This window comes from Ochotona curzoniae, unplaced genomic scaffold (genome assembly GCF_017591425.1).
Source record: "Ochotona curzoniae isolate NIBS_2020 unplaced genomic scaffold, NIBS_Ocur_1.0 scaffold_3890, whole genome shotgun sequence".
NCBI classification, from domain to species: domain Eukaryota; kingdom Metazoa; phylum Chordata; class Mammalia; order Lagomorpha; family Ochotonidae; genus Ochotona; species Ochotona curzoniae.
Window position 1 is genome coordinate 13,248,129 of NW_024467115.1, and position 23,038 is coordinate 13,271,166.

Below are 23,038 nucleotides of genomic sequence, written 5' to 3' on the forward strand. Positions count from 1 at the left end.
GATACTTTAGGTTTCACTTCACATGTCTTTTCAGATTACAAAGGCGTCTTCAGCTGTGATTTCTGGGAGTGGCTAATGCGCCTCCAACTGATAGTTAAACACTTGTCTAGAAGGATAGTGTACTTTTTGTTTTCCTCTCCCAAATCTCCCCTGGCCTTCGCTGCTTTGAACTTTCACAAGCAATGACAATCAGCTGTTACAAGAACAGGCCCACAGAGACCTGGGAAGATGATACTGTTCACACAGAAAGTCTTCCAGTTGCTGCTAGTTTAGGGGAAAAGATGGGACCTGCTGTGGGCTGCTTAAAAGCTGCACATGGTATCAAATGAGATGATGCATCAGAAGTGTTCCTGACTCAGATCCACTGTCTCTTTCTTCCATTCCACTACTTTGCGGGTTCCTGTCAACAGAGGAGCTATCACTCATTCCCCGAATCTTCTTTTCTCTCAGGAGAAACACTTTTGTTTTTTGTTTCTGTTTTGAGTTGGCCTTCGTATGACAGAATCTGTAAATCCATCTTTGCTGTTGTCTTCAGCTTAGCAATCTTTCTTTGCATTTTGATGGTGGTGATGGGGACTGAAGTCAATACTATAGGTTAGAGAACTCCCGAGTGTGGGGTGGCCTTGTGCTCTATCTGAACTTGATTTCTGTCATTCACAGACCACAGGTACCTGTTGATCTATGTTGGGCCAACAGAGTCTCCTGCACACCTCCTTTTTTGTTGCTCAAGCACCCGCACTCAGTCTTTTGGGAGGGGATAGCTGCTTATCCTTATAGAAACCTTTGTCAAACTCTATCTGGAGATCTAGCTGCACGCCTTAGCCTCTTTTCCCTATTGGCTGCTCAGGCAGAGAATATGGAGTCCTTTTTCACCTGAGTATTTTCATCTGAGTGAGAATTTTTTGTTTTGTTTTGTTTTGGCATCTCTTGAGTGCCTGGCACAGAGTAGAACTACTTAGCAAGTGACTTCTGAACAAATGAGTTTCTCTTGGTGGTTGCATGGGCTGCTATCATTCCCGCTGACTGGTTTTTAACATATGTGTCTTAAAGCCAAGGCATGGCTTGTACAGTTTACTTTAGGGAATTGTAGAAACTTTGGTTGTTATTTTCTGACCCTTAGCAAATATGATCAATTTCTTATTCCCTTCTTAAAAGTCATTGGGGGTGGCCAGGAAATCTCAAGAGCAATTTGCTTGAGTGTTTGTCACTTGGACATGTGATGGTGAACCAGTTCAAACCAGTGTCCCTTCATCTCACAAACTCAGCATCAACTCAGATCTGGCCATTGTGGCCAATTGGGGAGTGAATCAATGGATAGAAGATATTTCTGTTTGTCTCTCCTTCACTTTACAACTCTGATCTACCTTTCCAATGAAAAATAAATAAATAAATTCTAAAAATTATACATAAGCTAATAAAGTGGAAAATTGGAAATTAGGGGAAGGTTCCGGTGCAGTAGCTAGTAGCTAAAGTCCTCACCTAGCATGAGCTGGGATTCCAAATGGGATCCCAAATGGGTAGCCATGCTTCCCATCCAGCTCCCTGCTTGTGGACTGGAAAAGCAGTCAAGGATGGCTCAAAGCCTTAGTACTCTGCACCCACATGGGAAACCCAGAAGAGGCTCCAGGCTCTGGGCTTCAGGTGGCTCAGCACTGGCCAATGCGGCCACTTGTGGAGTGATTCCATCAGATGAAAGATCTGCTTATCTGACTTTCCAATAAAAATAAAATAAATCTTTAAAATAAATGAATTAGGGGGAAAAGAGCAGAGGAAAATGAATCAGGAATGCTAAGCAATGATGTAAAAATAGGTGATCAGGGTTTGGCACAGTAGCCTAGTAGCTGAAGTCCTCTGCTTGCACATGCTGGGACCCCATTTGAGCACTGGTTCGTGTCTTGGTGACCCCACTTCCCATCCAGCTCCCTGTTTATGGCCAGGGAAAGCAGTTGTGGACAGCCAGGGCCTTGGGATCCTGCACTCATGTCGGAGGAAGCAACTGGCTCCTGGCTTCGGATCGGCTGCAGCCATTGCAACCATTTGGGGAGTGAATCAGCAGAAAAAAGCTCTTCCTCACTGTCTCTCCTCCTCTCTGTATATCTTACTTTCCAATTACAAAAAAAATCTTCAAAAAAAAAAAAAAGAACAGGTGATCATTTGGAATGTAGGGTGAATTTCATTGAAAGGCATCTCTGAGCAAAGACCTGGATAATGGAGAAGCAGTTGTCTGGTTATTACAGATAGGTGGAAGAGCAGGAGCATAACCAGCCTGTGCCAGGCAAGTCCCAGGACCAGTAAAGAAGCCAGATGGCAGCAAAGAGGGACTGAGGGACAGATAAACAAGAAATAAGGGCAGAGGGGAATATGGCTGTTAGCCAGTCTGAGCAGGACACTGTGCGTCAAGTTCAATGGTGTGGGACAGAAGGAGTTACAAATGTTTTGAGCTGAGGAGCATCAGACTCTGATAAAGTTTTTAGTAAGCTCATTCAGCTACATTGGCATTAGATTGCTCAAGAGAAAATGTGGAATAGAGCAGACCCTGTAGAAAATTAGCACAAAAATCAAGGCAAGATTTAGTCCCATTTAGTGTTGCGGCAATCCAAACCTCAGTGGTATGGATGGAAGGCGTGATAATCAGATTGTGTGTGTGTTTTGAAGGTAGAACAAGCATAGCCATATGAGTAGATATAAGGGTTTGAGGAGAGAGAGAGTTCAACACGACACCCAAGCAATGAATGATTGATGCTGATATCAACTGAAAGAGAAAGAAGAGATTCATGAGGGGAAAAAAGGCCTTAGTTCTGACATATTGCAGTTTAGATGTTCATGGCCTGTCACATTAACATATTTTGTAATAAAAATATATGTTTATATGCATGTATGCACACATATACATGCATAAATTATTCACTTTATATGGAAGGTATTTCTGGAATAACAATATATACCAGTAGAAAAATTGTATCTGATTTATGGATAACATAAATAAATAATATTAAACTTTCCATGAATGTCACAAGCTAGTAAAGGAAAATTCATTTTGCAATGCTGAAGGGGATGTGAATGGAAGATCTTGTGGCACAAACATGGGGAGTTTGGGTTTTGAGATAGGCATTCCTCCCCAGGTACTAAAACACAATGATGCTCAATCTCTTAATATAAAATGGCATACCACCTGTGTCTGCCTATACAGGCTCTCTTGTATAACCTAAAATAATAACTAGATTGCTTAAAATACCTAGCAGTATATATATGTCATTTATGTAGTTGTTATTATCATTAGAAAATAGTGATGAGAAAATTTCTCACATATTTTTCACTCTGCTGCATATGGATTTACAACCTGTAGATACGACCATCTGGGTATACCTGGCCCTCTGCATGATCCTGAGTGACTAGACCACAAGGAAAGTGAGCCAGGCATCTTTAGACTGATGAATGCCCTCACTGGAGGGCGTTTCTGAAATTCGGTGGTCGTTTGTCTTCGATCTACTATGCTTGAGAAGAAGACTGACCGAGACCCATACTGCACACGGTGTTTATTTCATTGCCATAGAGACCTTACTGGATTTCTTGTCCTGAGTCAGGGAGGAGACAACTGGGAAGTAGCTCAGTTCGTTTAGTTGACTTCCATGATTTTTTTTTTCTAGGCACAAATTCCAAATGACTTGGTTGAAACTGGACTCAGTTATGGAAAAGGTGAAATCATCTGTCTGTATTTATTTTTGTAAGGTCTCCAGGCCAATAAAATTTGAACAAGTCAAGGTTTTCTACCACTTTCCTGGTCTAGACTCAGCTCCCTGAAAAGAGGGTATCCCTCTTCAGTCAAAGAAATCCATCAGAGAAATGCTAGATCTTAAAAAAAAAAAAAAACACAAGAAATGTCTAATGGATGATATATCAGGCTTCAGAACAGAAAGCTTAACAAATATCCTGTATAGTCTCCTCTGCAGCACAGGTGGAAACAAGTGCCATTTGTATTTGGACAATGCAAAGCTTAGAAGCCCTGGGAAAATTTTTTTAAACTCTGGAGCATCAATTTTTCCATTTATGAAATAGAACCATAATAACATGTTGTGAAGATTTTTTTATGTGGTAATAAATGCAAAGAATTAGGTTTTGCTTACACTAGATGTGGCATTGAGCGGTTGTTTTACATAGCAGCCTTTAATAGAGAAAAAATTTACAAAACTTCATTGAGACTATGAAAAGTAAGGTAGGGCTAGAATCAGGGGCATCTTGAATATTGTTAGCTGAGTGATTCATGATTGAATCACAATTATTCAATCTTTGTGAATATAAGTTATTCTTAAAAATATTTTGCTCTTTAAAAATGTTACAATTTGGGCCAGGCGCAATCCTACCTCTTCAAGTGTCGGGATCCCAAATGGGCACTGGTTTGTGTCCCAGCTGCTCCACTTCCCTTCCAACTCTCTGCTTGTGGCCAGGGAAAGCAGTAGAAGGTGGCCCAGGCCCTTGGGACCCTGAGCCCACACACGAGACCCGGAAAAAGCCGCTGTCTTCTGGTTTGAATCAGCTTAGTTCTGACTCTTTGCGGCCACTTGGGTAGTGAGCCAGTGGGTAGCGATCTTTTTCTCTGTCTCTCCTTCTTTGTAAATCTGCCTTCCCAATAAAAATAAATAAATAAGTCTTTAAAACAAAAGTTATAGTGATATTTAGAAACAATAAATTATGAAATTAACTAAAATAATTTTAAAGATTTAGTTAGCTATCAAATTTTACATTGTGTAGATCAGTACATATTTATTTTGAGCAAGGACAAGCAGAGCTGATCTAGACTCTGGGAACACCCTGGAACAGAGCCAGGTAAAGTGGATTCCACGTCAGTTTACAACCACACCATCCTCTTTTGTGGGCCATCACTGTAGTTTAATTTTTTGAACAAGAAAAATCCCATTGTCTCTGATGATCAATTCTCCCTTTTTGTCCTCTTCCCTAGAGCTGACTGTCAATAAAAGTCAAAAGCAACCAAATGTTTACAGCCTTGCATCGGCATAGCAACGGACAGCATACAATTTTTGATATTTTTAAAATTTTATTTATATAACTGAGATTGAGAGAAACACAAAATAGGTAAAGGTCTGTTTATCTTAAATGGACAGAGGCTGCAAACAGGGCAGAACACTTGCATGTGTATACCCAGTGCACTGGTTGCTGTCAGCAATGAGGGACATGGCATCAGCTCAGTATTTCTGGGAGTTGGAAACCTCACAATGAGATGATATAATTGCTGCTCATTGCACTCACAAAGCCCTCCGAGGCCAGGTCTTTCAGCCTCTTTAACTGCAGTTCCCCTTTCTGTAACACCACCCTCTTATATACTGTCTTTCACTTCCTCCACCTTCAGTTAAAAGTTATCATCTCAAGGACTCCTCCCCTGATTACCTTGGTTGCAATTACAACTACTGTCCTCTAGTATACCTTCTTTCTCTCCACTCAGTTTTCCTCAATAAACTTCAAAACTTCTTACCTATCTGTTACATTTTCCTAGTTATCTGCACCTCCCTACTAAACTATAATGCCAGCAAGGCCTGGATTTGTTTCAGCTTTGGTTATTGCTACCTTCCCATTGCCAGTCATGTATGAAGATTTTCACGATTTGCATTGTGTGTACCTTTATAAAAGATTTATTTTTATTTTAAAAGCAGATTCTACAGAGAGAGAGAAGGCAAGCTCAAGAGAGAGGCTTTCCATCCACTGGTTAACTTTCCAAATGGCCACAATGGCTAGAGCTGAGCTGATCTGACCTTCTGAGCCAGCAGCTGCTGGGCCTTGGCTATGAGTGCAGGGGCCCAAGGATTTGAGGCATCCCCTGCTGTTTCCCCAGGTCATTAGCAGGGAGCATAATGGGAAAGGAAATAGCAGGAACATAAGCTGGTACCCATATGGGATGCCAGTGCAAGCAGGCAGAGAATTAGCCACCACACCAGGCCCTGCATTGTGTTTAATTGCTTCTTTCCATGAACTTTTTGAAGTAATCTCATAATACATTCCCTTCATCTGCCTGTCTGAAACAGTGACTGGATATTCATAAGAAACAGCCATGAAAGCCTTGGTATTGGCAGCGATGGTGGTAAAAGACGTGGGTAGGGAAGTCATAGGTCGGGCTAGGCTGATCTGAGGCTTGGCAAGGAGTCCTTCTCTCTGAGCTGCTGGCTCTACATTGAAGGGAGATGAGAATTCTGTGAGATTTGGGTAACCACGTTGCTGACACTAAAAAGGAGCAAGGTTTTCTGGAAACCACCCCAGGAGAACAGCCCGGGAAGTCTAAGTCAGCGGAGCGGAGAACACCATAGTCTGGCGGCATGTGAATCATACAGCCTTGGGTTGGCAGGGGTCGTGGCGCATCCATCGATTCATCAGAGGTCAGGACAGATTCAGTATTCTGGCAATATACAGCATCAGTGGACGCTAGGGCAACGTGTGCTAGCAGACCTTTCTTCACAGGTGCAGAGCCACTTGTCCTGGCTTTGTTTCATCCTCTGTTGACTGAGGGATATTCTGTCTTGCTCCGTTTTCCTTCTCAGATGGGGAATTTTGGTTGATCCTGCTCACTAGATTCTGATTTCTTTTATCTAGGTAGCTTTCACTGTCCTTGCAGGCAATGCTGCTCGAGGTATGGTTCAGCAGAAGGGAGGGCACGAATAAGCAGAGCTGAGAACCTCCTGTGTGTGCGCTCCTTTGTTGTGACCCTGTTGGTTGCCCAGCACCCTCTTCTCTTTTCTCCTTCCCTTGCTAAGACCACCTCCTGAGTTGTCTTAAACCTTTCTCCATTAGAGACAAAGACAGGATAAAATATATTCTGTTATGCCTCCTAAAATGTTTTCATTTAATATTTTTATTATTATAGAAGGAACAGATAAAATTCTAATACAGTCACACTTTCCTCCATTCATCCTCCTTTCTTTGCTTAGCTTTCATACTGATGTTTCTATGTTCTTTATATATTGTTATTTCTCTTAAGAATATTTGCATTTTAAATGTTAATTAACATAAAGAAAACATAACAGAGTACAAGTATTCATAGACAAAATTCTTCGTTTAAAAAAGATTTATTTATCAGACCCGGTGTGGTAGCCTACTGGCTGAAGTCCTTGCCTTGCATGCTCCTGGACCCAATGTGGGTGCTGGTTCTTGTACCTGGCTGCTTCATTTCCTTTCCAGCTCTCTGCTGGTGGCCTGGGAAAGCAATGGAGGACAGCCCGAAGCCTTGGGAGCCTGCACCCACATGGGAGACCCGGAAGAAGTTGCTGGCTCCTGGTTTTGAATCAGCTCAGTTTTGGCCATTTGTGGGTACTTGGGGGAGTGAACCAGTGGGTGGCAGATCTTTGTCTCTCCTTCTCCAAAAATTTGAAATTTTCAGTAAAATAAATAAATAAATAATTTTTTTAAAAATTTATTTATTTTTACTGCAAATTCAGATATATAGAAAGGAGGAGAAACAGAGAGTAAGATCTTCCGTCTGATGATTCACTTCCCAAGCAGCCACAATGGCCGGAGCTGAGCCAATCCGAAGCCAGGAGCCAGGAGCTTCTTCTGGGTCTCCCAATGGGTGCAGGAACCCAAGGCTTTCGGCCTCTTTGACTGCTTTCCCAGGCCACAGACAGGAGCTGGATGGGAAGCGGGACCACCAGAACCCACTGGCACCCATATCAGATCCCAGTATGTTCAAGGCAAGGACTTTAATTGCTAGGCTACCATGTTGGGCCCAAATTAATTTTAAAACGACATGTGGCATATCTTAAAAAAGGATTTATTCATTTTTATTGGAAAAGCAGATTATACAGAGAGAAGGAGATATGGAAAGATATTCTGCCCACTGGTTCGCTCCCCAAGTGGCCACAACAACCACAGCTGAGCTGATCCAGAGCCAGGAGTCAGGAACTACTTCTAGGTCTTGCACGGGGGCACAGGGCACAGGGCCTGTTTTGTTCTCAACTGCTTTCCCTGGCCACAAGCACAAAGCCAAATGGGAAATGGAGCAGCCAGGACAAGAACCCACAGGGGATCCCAGCACGTGCAAACAAGGATTTAAACACTGAGCCATTTCATGTGGCCCTTTACATACTTTTTTTCCCTACAAATTTGTCACATACTTTATTGACTTTTAGGGTCAAACAAGGCATTCTTTAGGGCCACTTAAGAATGACACCTCATTGAAGACAATCCATCACAGTGCTGTTGAATGATCCCAGTCACAGGATTTGAGGATGGGAAGGACAATCCAGATGATATAACGCAGGACACTTGCTCGTTGATTGAGAAGGGACCCTTCACACACTGTGGATGAAAAAGGCAAGAACACAGCATTGTGGCATGTGTTGGCTAGCTGCTGAGAGCTTAGCCAGGAGGGGCAGGGGGACTGGCCAAGTCAGCAGGACGTCAGAGGAAGGGCCTGCGTCCAGCTGCCCCATGAGTCCAGTACACCTGATTTGCTGACTTACCACCTGCGTGGATAAAACCCCTAGAGCTCTCAGACAAGGTTGTGATTCTCTCATTTGATGGTGTGGGGAACCAAGGTCAGTAATCAGATGCTTCCTGTCCCACGCCACAGGACAGAGAGATCACAGTCTGAGTTCCTGTGTTCTTGGCCGGGCAACCATAACATACTGAGGTAAAAACTGAGGTCCTAGGGACGGGCTTTAAAAAAATATCATCACCAATTCAAGTAAAAAAAAAAACCCGATTCCTTTGAAATACAACTGCTTCTATTTGTACCTGATGCCTCCAATTTCACCGTTTTCCTGATTAATTTTCCCCTTCACTTAACACTTTTAAAAGCTCCCACCTGTGAGTCAAAGAACCTGCCTCGCTGCAAGAACACCACTGCTTTTCCAAACAAGCTCGTCCTCAGCATTCCCTCTCCATCCTGCCTCTGAGTACCCTTCCCCTTGGCTCCGTACCTAAGAGCAGGGGTCGTGCAGCTGGGTGAGGAGCAGTGCTGCGGTCAGGCCAGGCCTTCTGTTACTATGAAGTGGCTTTGGAGGAGGCTGCTAGGATGGATACAAACACGACATCGGGAGTCTGGGAAGCATCAAGGGCAGAGTGGATTCCCTGCTTCCTATAGTAGCCCACCAGGGCCGTGTTCTGAGTGCAGTAGTGTACCAGGCGGATTTTTAAGGCTTTTTCATTATCATCTGATGGACAGACCAAGGGTTCCCCAGTGACGTCATCTTTCATGAGTTGTTTTGGGGTGTTGAATTCCTCGTAGTAGGAACGGCCACTCATGGGGTGAATCAGCCTTCCTGTGATTCTCCGAATCTGCAGGGTGTCTGGGATACTGAACGATAGAGTCAAGCTTCTCCTTCCTCTTCTCCATGAAGTCATCAAACATTTCTGCCTGCCTCATGGTCCAAGGAAAGCCATCTAGAAGAAAACCATTCTTGCGTGAAGGGACCTCTAGGTTCTTCTCAATGAGCCCCAAGAGCATCTCATCACTCACCAGTTTCCCAGCATCCATAATTGCCATCAGCTTTTTTTCTAGCTCTGAGCCAGAAACTACCATGGCCCTCAGCATGTCCCCAGTGGCCAAATGGCAAACACAGAAGTTTTCCGCCAATTTGGGTACCTGGTACCCTTGCCAGCCCCCGGTGGCCCCAGCAGCATGGCCCGTATGCTTTTCGAATGCTTGGTTTGGCCTGCTGGCTCATTTGGAGTCATTCCGTCAAAGTCTCTCATTACCACATGCCCACACTCCTCACCTAGATTCAATTATAACAACTTAGTCATACTTCTGACCCTCTCTCCCATTTCTTCCTTTTTTAAGCTTTTGCAATAATTGCATTTTAATTTGTATTCTATTATCTATCTTAAGAATGTTTTTGTCTTGTGGGTAAACCAACCACAGTCCTCTTTAATGACAGAATCACATGCTGGCTGCTGGTGGGACATTGCAATGACGCCGCTTTTGTTTCTGAAATCAGAGTTGATGTGGGTGAATGCGTAGGCAAGGTGAAGCGGGCTTGCCTACAAAGCCTTGCATCTTGCAATCTGTACCCCCTAATATGAGGAGCTTAGGGCCCAAGAAAGGCTCATCTCAAATAAAAAGCACTCTGTTTTTGGATAATGTGCAACCATCAGAATCTTTAGTTTCTCCTCTGTAATCACTGCTTCTTTGGGATCAAGAAGAAATTTAAATCTTCCGTAAATCTTCAGGATAGAAAACAGTATTTTTCTTTTTCTTTTTTTTCTCATTTAATACCTCTGATTGGCAAAGATCTTTATTCCTGTGCAACAGATGATCAATGTTACGCCACGGATGTGTCAGTATTTCCTAACATGACCAGCATATGTGACTTCAGCTTTCCTTTTGTTTTCTTAGAACCATTGATTCATAATTATTAGCTGAACTGTCTTACGGGATTAGAGACAAAAATCAGTTAACCATGCAAAACCTCTGGGTATGATCATGGAGTCTTGTTTCCCCATGTTTTTCCAGGACTCCTTAGCTAAGGGTTTGAGAAGTACATAGTGATAAGCAGAGCTCAAGTTTCCCATTTTCTTTTCACTCTCTCCTCTCTCAGGATACTGGTATGAAGTAAAAATCCCTCTGGGATGTCCTCCTCCATAAATTCCAGACCCTCTTCCAGAATGCCCTTGGCTCATTCTCCAGGTACAAATCCAGAGCTCTCTGTGCTACTCGGGGCTGTTGGGATGCAGCAACCATAAAAAAAAAAAAAAGCCAGTTGAGGAAGAGAAGGGTGGGGACAAATGCAAGGCCTCTGCCTGTTGGGCCATAAAGCTGACAGAAGCTGGCTTTCTTCCTCCTGCACTGTGGGGCCCTAATTATCTCCTGACACCCACTGTTAACACAGACCTTGAATCTGGCACAATAGTCAGACAAATTTGCACATGAACTAGAAAGAAGGAAAACATCTGGGCAGCATTTCTCAACATTTCAAATCAGTGTCTCCTCCTGTGAAAAACCAAATCAATAAAGGGTTGAGGTTTCAAAATAACCATTTTAACTTGACTTTCCAAAGATTAAATCATGTTGTATCATAATATTGAATGTATGTTTTGGCATTTTGGTTGATTTTGTTGTTTTGTTTTAGTGAAGATGCTCACGCCTAGCTGAAAGTCTGATTTCCTGCACCTCAGCAAGGTTTGTCATCTTGAAATAGAGGAGACCTCAGCTGGGGTGCAGGTCTTCCTGGGCTAGAGGAGATAAAGGCAGAGTGGAGACTAACTGGACTTCAAACCAAGTTCACTTTCATATGACTCTTGGTAATTTTGGTTCTGTTTAGAGGTGTGGCATGCCTCCCAAGGCAATGATTTGGCAGTTATATCAGTAATTTGATTAAGAGAACAACCAACCGGAATAATCCAATTTAATGAGCACATTTTTTTTTCATTCTTTGTAATTGTCCTACTGTTTATTCAGTGAAACAGATGGTCCTCAAATCTAAAATTTGTGTCTATAATAATTTTGATAATGGTAGAAAATGATCAGTGCAGGATGCTCTGCAAGCCAAAGGATTAGTTTTGTAAGTTTAATTATTTTCTATTGTAATTTTGTTAGATATCAGAAGAATCATTTATTATTCAATACTTTTTTTTTAAGCAGGACAATATCTTCCAAGGACTTCTTTGCAGTGTTGAAAACTCTACACATCACCCAGGAATAAGAAGTGTAAAGGAATTGAGAGGAGACCAGAATTAATCAAAAGGAACATTTCAAGAAGCAAAGAGATCTCCTATGATTACTGCAGGAAAGAAGAAAATTATAGTGAGGAGAGGAGGGTGGGAGGGCAGAGCAGGGCTGTTTATCTCAACATAGATTTCGTAAAACAAAAACAAAAACAAAAAACAAAAAAAACCTGGATTTTATTTTTAAACTTAAATTTTACTTTGAAACAACAAATCACTTTCTCACACAAGGAGTTCTGTATATTTGGAAACTTACTTTGGATCCTCAGACATGTCCAGAAATTTACACAAGGCAAACCCTCAAGGCAAAATGTGTTTTAGAGCAGTTAAGAAAAACCAGTTTGTCTTCTCTATAGTTATACCCTGTAGGCCTTTTTTTTTTCCCTGAAAGTAAATTTTGCTATTCATGCTATAAAAGATGATGTTGAAAGTAGAAATGGGAGTGAATTTAAAACACTTGATGCTTGCAAATTACATTTGCTAATATTTATTTAGTTTTAAAATATTAAGGAAATAAAATCTTAAGAATTTAAGAGAAAAAAAAAATCTCACTTCAGAATTGGCAAATTCACCCTTTAGGAACAGCTTACCTTTAGCTTACAACTATTTAGTAGTAATTACATCATCAGCAACCCAAATGGTCCCTTAATATTTACAAGCTGCATTCACACCTGAAATACTTTTTTAACAATTCAAAGAGTCCATTTTTTTGAGACTTTTAATTGTGAGACTTCTAAAATGTGAGAACCAAAGCAGAAAGAAGTGAAATATCTTGACTTGACTCATCCAACTGTTAAGTGCAGAAACCAGGACTGACATAAACACGTTCTGTTGCCAAAGCCTTTCTCAATATTTCATGTTTTTTAAAACTACCTTTATTCGGTAACAGCTACAGATGATCCCAAAACAATTCTGTTTGGGTGCATTCCAGTTAGGATTCATGCAATCTGGACACAACCTAATCATGAACCTACCTTCCTTCCTGCCATTTCCTCTCCTGTTCTTCACCCACTCCTCAAACAAGAGTCACCCAATAAAATCTCTACAACTGAAGTAGGAAGTTGTGTGAGTAAATATATTTAGGAAGTAGAGTTTCCAAACATGCTGGAATCCAAAAAGCAACTATTTCTTAACACACCTTGGGATACTCTGGGATGTTATGTAAACAGATGGACTTGTAAATATTTAGGGTGCCTTTGGCACAGCAAAGAAGTGATATCATGAAAACAATGAAACAGGATGTGAAACACTGAAGCAGTAACAATACAAGCAGTAACTTTCCTACTGTTGTAACAAAAGAAGAAAACATATGCCCATGCAGAGATGTAATTTCCTGGCCATTTGCTCATCAGGCTAATAACAAAGATCAGGTCACAATACAATCAAGCTGGAAATGAACCAGACTTTCTAGGAGAGGGGTGGTACTCTACACCATATGAGATGTAGGATCTAGTTTACATGCCTTGGCAGTTTCTGGAAGGGAAATTATGGGGATGGATTTTGAATAAGCTTAATCTAGGCCGATGAACATATCATATTCAATATAATGAAATAAAAGTTTATTGATGAAAACCCTCTTACCTAACACTGGAATTAAAACCTGAAGGATCCACTGAGAATGATGCTGTAACATTGTGAGACTGGTTTTGGAAACCTTGAGAAAATGATGGTTCACATTGAGTAGGAGGTCTAAGCACTTAAGTAAGCCAGCATACTAGAATGTATCTGAGATATAAGGGCAGAAAATACAGACGCACAAAAAAGCAACCAAACAAAAAAATCAAAACCAAATCAAACCAAAGGAAAACAAAGCAGTTGACCAACTCCTGAAGAAAGTAATGGTTTGAGAACACCCTGTTATTGTAGAGCTCAGAGGTGTTCTTTCCAAAGTCCAGGGCTGAGGCTATGGGTAACCTTAAAATACAGGGCTCCCTGAGAGTCCTGGGCTGATGGCAAAGCCTAGGGTGGCATTTAACCTTCAGAACATGGTGTGTGTGATTTTTGAATTAACCACAATGTAGCTAGAAGATCCTGAGCTACTAAGGATTTTGAGGATGGTTAATGGAGTTTAGCGTTCCCAGATCAAGATAGCTGGGCACGTGATAAAGGCATTGTTCGATCTAAACTGCAAAAGGAACTGAGAGTTAGTGAAGAGGATTCAATAAAGTCTCACAACTTCTGTTGTTGTTTCCAGGGTTAAGTTGACTCAAGTACGTACAAAGGCTTTACCAGGATTCAATGACACAATACCATTACCAATGGCTGCATGTATAATTTCTCTACTTTTTTCCCAAAAGTATCTATAGTGATTCACTCAGATTATTATTTTCTAGGGCAGAGATTAGATGTTTCAGAAACTATTGAACTCCTGGTGAGAGAGGAGTTAGTGGGTAGTAGGCAGTTAGGGTATTCTGGGTCCCCCAGTAAAAGAGAATTTCCCCACCATGTCTTGAACTCACCAGGTCACGTCTCTTCCAAGGGACAAGGGTGCTATTAGCATATCAATTCCCCACCTGAAGTATCGGCCATCACCTCCGGCCATTGTGGGTGGGCCTCAGGCTGATCTCTTTATCATTGAAAGGAGTAATACACATCTGCCTAAGGCCTGGAATGTCCTATGTCTGGTATCTCTGACCTTTTGTCCCAAGGCCAGGTACCTTGGAAATCAGGAACTTTCTTTGTTTATGGAGAAACATCTTTGAGGGAAACCTTTAAAAGGTGCCATTCCCCACCATTAATACGGGTTTTTCTTCTTTGCCTCCTGCCACTATGGCAGAGCACTAGGCTTCTTTTTACTTTTCCTCCTGCCACTATGGCAGGAGGTAAGGGTTCTTTCTATCTCAAAGCCCCCTCCCGTCACTAGGACGGGAGTCTTCTCTTCTCAACTTTCCTAATAAATCTTGTGTTAAAACTAAACTGTGTCCGCATGAAAATTCTTCTTTCCTGCGAGACAAGAATTTGAGGTTGCTGCCATACTCGGAGTCAAAATTCCTGCAACAGTTTTGGTGCCGTGTGACTCGGATTCTACCAGCGAGACTTGAGTTCATCTCCAGCCAGCCTGCAGACATCCATCTCGCCGGACGGTGAGCAAAGCGGACTCTCTATCCTGTTTTTCGGAGACACTAGCTCTCCACTATTAGTAACTCTCGGAAAAAGAAACACCGGGTCCCTGTCAGCCAGTTAAATGCGGTTAGCACGGCTGCCGGTCTTAAGACTCAGGGGTGAGGCTTGCTGAGTTTGGCTAAATTGATCCCCTGGAGCTGGGGTCCTTGGCTCCAGGAATGTCGGTTTTGTCCAGACTCAGTTTCTTTTCGCGGACTAAGCCCGTCGCATGAGACTGGGAGAAGTCTAAGGGCGCCTCAGAAATTCTGGTCAGGGCCACTCCCTGATGCTTTTCGAAAGGCCTCTGGACTGTACCCCGGACTCCGACAGCCCGTCAGGGTGTCGGGCTAAAATCTGCACTCTTTTCTTCCTTCTACGGGGACTCAGTCATCACCACGGTGAGGCCAGGAGCTCTGGGCTGTGTGCCTCAATTCCCAAATGGCCTCAGGCACTCCGTTACCTTTCCTGATATCTTCTCCAGAAGCTTTTTCTCACTAAGTCTCCTTACTCTCTATGGGTTCAGTTTTTGGGTTTTCTTTTACTGGTCAGTATGTGCTAAATACCAGCTGGTCTGTGATGGGGAAAAGGAAAAGTCAGGCAGAGTTTCTTTCTAGGCCCCTCTAAAGATGAGATCTAAGATAAACTTAACTGGAAAGTGCTTAATTCCTTCACAAGGCAGTCAGCAGAGACAGTTCCTCCAGGTTAGCTTTAAGGAGTGTGGTCGCTAATGTGAGCAGAAAACCAGAGTCAACACAGGTGCTCCTCCAGCTCTCGTTAAGGACATTGTTACACAGGCCTTATAGAATCAGGCCAAAGTTTGAGGTCAGGCTTGTCAACTCGAGGTTAGAATGAATTTCAAAAGGAGAGCATATTTTGTCCGGCAGAAGTCCCAGATGCAGCAGGGTGCAGTTTGGCACATGCTGTTTCTGACTTATATGTTCTTCAGGACATCAGAGTATTGCATGAGGCAGAGGCCTAGGTCTAGCATGGCGCAGGAAACAGGAGTGGATTGTTCACTCCTGGCACATGCTATACTGAGACATCTCACAAGGCGTGGAAGGTCGAGCGACGTGAGTCGAGTGTGCTGACTTCACTACCACCTTCCTCCCTTCTTCTGTGGTCTTCAGCAGCACCAGTGCTCCCAGTACATGCTATTCTGACGAGTATGTCCAGGTGCAAAACCAGGATTTACTTGTACTGGCAGGAGTCCCAGAGCTAGCATGTCACAGGAATGGGGGGCTGAACGGAGATACCCCTTGGGGTGCCTCCGCAATTACAGGGATGCCACAGCCTGGCTGCCAGCTTTGAGCTTTAGAGTGGAGAGTTAGCCTGGATGGGTCTCTTTGCATAACTATGCTGCTGTGCTGTGCTGGCTCCACCGCCACGTGGAGCACACAACTGGCTTTTACCTTGACCCTTCCCTGTTCTTTCTTTTAGCTTTAATTGTTTCATTTTAGGCTTAATTGTTAGAGATATCTAACAGGAGGTAGAAGTTCATTTTGTCTCTCCTTGGTCACTGATCTCGGGAACCAACGGGAATATTGCTAGTTAACAATGGGCCAGACCCCAGACTCCTGCACCCCCGGGGAGAACTTAAAACTCATTAACTCTTTGTAGCCTGAGAGATTCTTTCCCTTTGCAGTCTCCTCTGCCCCCAACTAGTATTTCATTCTATGTGCCTTTTGTTTCATAGTGTATCTCAGTGTTAATGCTGTGTTCATGTGCTAAATCAAAGTTTTTCTATGTCATTGCAACTGGCTTCAGCAATGAGTTCTCAGTGTTTTTGCAATGTTTTCTGCTGCTTTCGTTGCTGTTTGGTCTTGAAGTTTAATCATCTACTGATTTATAGTGCCATCCTAGCTCTGATCAGATCCGGCCTACAGTGTTTACACCTAGAGTGGTACTTGCTATGAGGAGGAGCAGATTCTGTGTGTGAGCTTGTATGTTCTATTAAAGTGAAAGAATACTTGCATAAATTACAAAGATTCTTAGTAAAGTTTCAAAAGCTGCTAATGCATATACTGGTGGTTATGTTTATTGGTCAAGTTGTCTTTTAATTGTGAAACTGTATCAAGTTGGGATTATTTGTATTCTTGCATTGTCAATTATTTAGGTTCTAACTTGCAAAAAGCATCGTCTGTGAGATTTTGTCTTACAGGAAGACAGCAAGTTCTTAAAGGATGTATGGTACGATTGAACATATTGTGTACAACATCTTAATGTTCATCTTTGGGACAGTGGAACTGAAATCTGATTATTTGTCAAAGCAACTTTTTTTAACTTCAAGTTATTTTCTTCTTATTGGTGACTAAATCTGCTAGCTAGTTCCAGTATAATGAACTATTAACCTAACAGACTTCTATTGGTACAAATGCGAAAACATCACTAAAGTCTAATAATCTTATTGCATTATTGTTTATAGCTGTTATCCTAATGAACAAGGCCTAAAACAGTGCAAATGTGTGTATAAGTCCTACAGGTGGTTTCACAGTGTGCTGTATGAATAGATGTTTATATTTGTTATTACAATTCTGACAATGAATGCTTCATCTTCTAGTTCCAACAGATACTATTGCATCCATTGCAGATAGAACTAAAGCTAAGCAGTAAGCTACAGGTTCCAACTAAAAGCACCTTCAACTAGTGTTACTAAGAGCAAGATGTGGTATCTTTAAAACACTTAAAGAGATTTTTCAAAAGCTGTTACAAAAGTTTTGCTTTATAATGTATGTTATCTGGTATACGTGGCAAGCTATGTAGTCTGTTTCAATTGACTGGGCAAATGTTCATAAATGAGAATTGCTAATCTGAACCTTTTATTTTGATTTAAACAAATCTGAGATTAAGAGCCACAGAGAAATCCCCCAGCTTCTTAAAATGCTTGAGGAATGACTTTGAGTATATTCCACTAGATTCTATGTAGAGAAGAATAGGTGATATATAGATAACAGATTCTTAACTGCCCTGGACATTAGGATAGAACATTTTAGAGACTTACAAATGGGACCTGAACGTTCTCTGATATCCTCTTAAAGGGGTCACCATGGTCTTTTACCTCAGACCAGGAGGGGATCCCATGGCAAAGCAGGATGAGAGAGGTGTGTGGTCCTGGTTCCAGTGAGACCCCCGGAGGCCTCCCAAGTGCTCTTCATTGCAGAAGCAATGGACACTTCATCAGAAAGGACGCCCAGGGCCATGTCCCAACTGCCAAGGAGGTCATTGGAGATCTGACTGTCCTTGAAGGCCAAGTACTTCAGGTCAGTCATCTCCCATTGGATCTCCCACATGGGATGGAAGCAGCCCTGGAACCTGCACAGGCTCAAGGCCATCCACGGACTTTGGTGACACCTCGAAACAGCACCCAGGAGCCCCGGGTGGTTCTCACAGTGGAAGGGAAAATTTTAAGTTTCCATCTGGACACTGCCTTCTCTGTCCTAGCTAGCTTGGGCTTCTTCCCTCTCTCAGGGTGACCATCAGGGTCTCTCAGGAGCCCCAAATTAGCTTAGTTGACAGACAGATTAATCTAGAAGCTCCGAAAAGCAGCTTTCCTAGGGAAAAGTTAGCTTGTAACTGTCAACCTGTATCACTGACCAGGCTCCTGACAGGGCATGTTTGCCATCGCTCTTCAGTTTGTACTAGACATCACTAGGTAGAACACCCTCACCATTCTGAGGCAGGGTTCATGTCTTCCTCATCTACTAAATTATTGGGGATCTCTCTGTTCATATATTTAAGACTCTTCTGTTCTCCAACTGTTACAACTACGGGACTAATTCATTGCCTTTGCCCTAATGTGTGGAGTTTTGTGAATTCTTACTAGAATGCCATAAGCTGCTGGGTTATTGTAATTCACAACTAGTTTAGTCTTTTGCCATCTATGCTATGATCCAGATAAGTCTTGCAATGAAATGTTTTCAGCGCTGTGCTTTATGTTCTAGGCTCAATGTCTTCTGACACTCTTAGGGTTTCCAGCAACTGGTAAAGTACAATTGTTATTTTAAAAATCCACCATTTGTATACAAAGCAACTGTAGTAGTTTCAAAAGTCAAGTAAGTGTGAATCTTAATTCAGAATCGTCAATGCTAGACAAAATTGTAACTCCATGGAAACTTAATGTTTACATGCCCTATGCGGGTTCAAGTCCTAAAGCTACATGTTAACTTTCATTAGTTCTGTGCCTTCTAATGGACCTAGATAGCAATTTCATGTAGCTCAGAAAGTTTCATGTGTTCTATAATGTTCATTGAGTTTAATTGTTCCAAAACTTGAGCTTAAAAAGAATTATTTCAAACTGAAATCTAGTTCATAGCCTTAAACACTGCTTAAGTCCAATGTTCAACAAAATGTTTCTCATATCTAAGTTCTAAAACTCAAGTATTTAAACTGATGTTTCCACCTATCCCATTACATACTAGGTTGGGAGAGATAATAATTGTCTTTGTTTTGTCATCTAGACTTCAACAAGAAGGAACACCTTGAGTTCAAACAACCTGCCAGGCACCTCTGATGACTTCTGCCAGGCGTCTTTGATGACTTCTACGTTCCACTGGGGACCCTTAGACCGACCCCCAGAGGAATGCCCAACTGCTGCCTTTGAACTTCGTCCCATGTCAGCAGGAAGCAGTCAGAGCGGTCACCGTCCCATTTCCCCCTAACAGCAGTTAGGGTCACTTCTTCTGGGGGGCGGAATGAGAGAGGAGTTAGTGGGTAGTAGGCAGTTAGGGTATTCTGGGTCCCCCAGTAAAAGAGAATTTCCCCACCATGTCTTGAACTCACCAGGTCACGTCTCTTCCAAGGGACAAGGGTGCTATTAGCATATCAATTCCCCACCTGAAGTATCGGCCATCACCTCCGGCCATTGTGGGTGGGCCTCAGGCTGATCTCTTTATCATTGAGAGGAGTAATACACATCTGCCTAAGGCCTGGAATGTCCTATGTCTGGTATCTCTGACCTTTTGTCCCAAGGCCAGGTACCTTGGAAATCAGGAACTTTCTTTGTTTATGGAGAAACATCTTTGAGGGAAACCTTTAAAAGGTGCCATTCCCCACCATTAATACGGGTTTTTCTTCTTTGCCTCCTGCCACTATGGCAGAGCACTAGGCTTCTTTTTACTTTTCCTCCTGCCACTATGGCAGGAGGTAAGGGTTCTTTCTATCTCAAAGCCCCCTCCCGTCACTAGGACGGGAGTCTTCTCTTCTCAACTTTCCTAATAAATCTTGTGTTAAAACTAAACTGTGTCCACATGAAAATTCTTCTTTCCTGCGAGACAAGAATTTGAGGTTGCTGCCATACTCGGAGTCAAAATTCCTGCAACACTGGGACAGAGGACAAGAGAATACCCATAACCAACATATGTCCATATGCCAGCATAAAGAAAAAATAGAAGATGGATCTCACCCACTCTACCCCCACAGGATTATTGAAGGGGAAATGTCATGTTGATATTAGTTATGGTCATTGTAGAATGATGACTAGACATTAGATAGACATTAGTCTATTGTGTGTAACACGTGCTGAAGAAAAGGAGTTTTTGTTGGTGTAGTAAGATAAGGCTCTACTTGCTGGGTTATCATATGCAGTCAGTTGATGCCCTGGCAACTGCACTTCTGGTCCAGTGCCTTACTTATGGCGTAAGAAAGCAGCAAAAGATGGATCAGGTCAGTGGGCCCCCACACTCACGAAGACCTGGAAGAAGCCCCTGGATCCTAGTTTCAGAACAGCTCAGCTCTGACTATTGTGGGCATTTGGGAAGTAAACCAGCAAATGGAAACTTTTTTTCTCTCTCTCTCTCTCAAAAAAAAAAAATAATAATAAAAGTTTTTTTTTTTTTTAAAGAAAACGGGAAACTTTTTGTGCAGGAAAAATGTAGAAGCAAGCCTTGAAAACAGACCAGCCTTTATGCCTTTCAAGTATTGTCCTTGTTTGATGACCTTGTTAAGTGTGCTTCAGCCCTCTCCTGGGGGCAGTTTAGAGGAATCTTCCTTTGTATCAAGGGGCTGTTTAATCTAACAGCATTGCATTGGTAAGTCCTGGGAGGAATTTCAAGCATTCACATTCACAAGCTCCTCACCCAGCATTATCAGAGAAAACTGCAGAAGGAGAAGAAATGGGGCTAGGAGGGGAGAAGCAGGGGATGGTCAAATCTGCAAGAACTCCAGTCTGAAAGCAGCCTGGGCTCTCTCAGTTGTTTCCTGAGATGTCTGGTCCTTCAGGTGTATTAGGTTCACTAAAGTGTGCTACTTCACTTACTAAGAAATAAAATAAAGGGAGAAAGAAAGGAGTGAAGGAAGGAAGAAGAGAAAGAGAGAAAGACAAGGAAGAGGAAGGAAGGAAGGAAGGAAGGAAGGAAGGAAGGAAGGAAGGAAGGAAGGAAGGAAGGAAGGAAGGAAGGAAGAAAGGAAGGAAGGAAGGAAGGAAAAGAAAGGAAGGAAGGAAGGAAGGAAGAAAAGAAAAGAAAAGAAAAGGAAAGAAGGAAGGAAGAAAGAAAAGAAAGGAAGGAAGAAAGGAAGGAAGGAAGGAAAGAAGGAAAAAAGAAAGAAAATTTTTGGAAAAAAGGAAATAAAGAACAACAGCAACAGCAAGAAATTCATTAAGAATAGACCCGGGATAGAGCAGGCCCCAACATGCAATTGCCATTACTAGTAAGTTGGAAAGTGGGGCAATGGGATGGAAACTCGGGCAATGCTTGTGGGAGAACAGATTTGCTCACATTATAAATGGATCCCTTGCCAGGATCTTTACAAAGAAAGTGGTGATCCTGCACGTTATAAAGGCCATGTGTTTGTAGGTAAATACTCTGTGCATGAATGGGGATACTATTTGTAGAAGATAAAATTAGAAACAACCTACCAATGAAATGCAATGAGAATTGGTTCAAAATGTGGTTGATTGGTAAACAGAAAATTGTGAAATTATTGAATTAATTTTAATTTTGGTTTCTGCAGGAGTAAATGAGATGGCAATAACTGACTCACACGTAAGGATGAAAAGGGCACAGTTTTCAAGCTGTGGCTGTTTTGTAAACATGAACCGAACATCTCCAAGTAGAGAAAGGGCTGTAACCACGAGGGTCAGCACCAACTTATTATAAATGCCTGGCAAGTATATCAGGATTATTTTATTATTTATCATTATTAATCTTCTTGACACAGAGTCATGTCCCAAGGCTCCATGAGGCACAGAGGAGTCTCGGCTTGTGATTGCTTCGCTCCCTTTACAGTGCTATTATTGGTAGAAACTTGGATTACCCACTCATCTCATATCCCAGAGTATACATACCCGATGTAAAAGTCATAACAAAAGACATAATTGCATTGCAAAAATTGTGATGTGTTTTACAATTTGTAACCTATTAGGCTGATATGTCTAGTCTAAAAAGAATTTAAAATTTTCCAAAATGAATCCTTATTTTGTATTAGTCTACTGCTTGCCAGGCATTCATTGCTAGAAAAAAATGCCTTTGCACATTTAACTTCATATATTTGAGGAGAAGAATGCATATGATATTGTATTTTTCATTACAATCTACAGTATGATACCTGTTATTTATAGCATGTCGAAACTCAAGTTAAATTAATTTACTGACTTCCTTCCTAAATGTCATTCTACAGCTTGCTTTCTTTTTAACAGTTTTAAATATATACATTTTATTAGACTGTCTTAAAAATAGGTATTTTAGTATAGACTCAAATAGGTTTATCTGAATATCTGAATATCTTTTCTAATGGATATTTCAAATATACATGTGGTATTTACCACACAGACAGTCCTTAAGTTACTGTGGTTCACAACAGGGTAAAAACTGCACATGCTCAGTAGAAACTGTCATTTGCCTAAACAACCATTAGATGAGCTTTTTTCCAAGTATAGAGTAATGCACATGTTCTGAGTCCATTTATAATGAATTATGGTAAGCTATGATGATTTTTAGGTAAAATATATTGAAACTATTTTCAGCACAGAATGTTTTCAATTTGCAAAGAATTTGTCAGGACACAATTCTATTTTAAGTCAAGGAGCAAGTATAATTTAAAAATAGAGTGAAATCGATTTTACCAAATTTACTGTTTCCCTTCAAATTTTCAAAATGCATATATCCAAGGCATATTTCAGAGGAATGTTATGATTATCTCCCCTTTGAATTTGACTTAGTTAAAAGTTCAATTACTTCCTACTCTTCTGATTTCCAAAATGATTTCTGGCAATGTTGGAGGCTCTTGAATTGTTTTCATATGTAAAACGGAACCCACTGGCTTGATGGCTTAGGAA

At 41.7% G+C, this 23,038-nt stretch overlaps 1 pseudogene; it reads right to left on the minus strand.

The window, feature by feature from the left end:
- Window positions 1-8,985: 8,985 nt before the first annotated feature.
- Window positions 8,986-9,678, minus strand: LOC121146134 (annotated as a pseudogene).
- Between the last annotated feature and the right edge of the window lie 13,360 nt (window positions 9,679-23,038).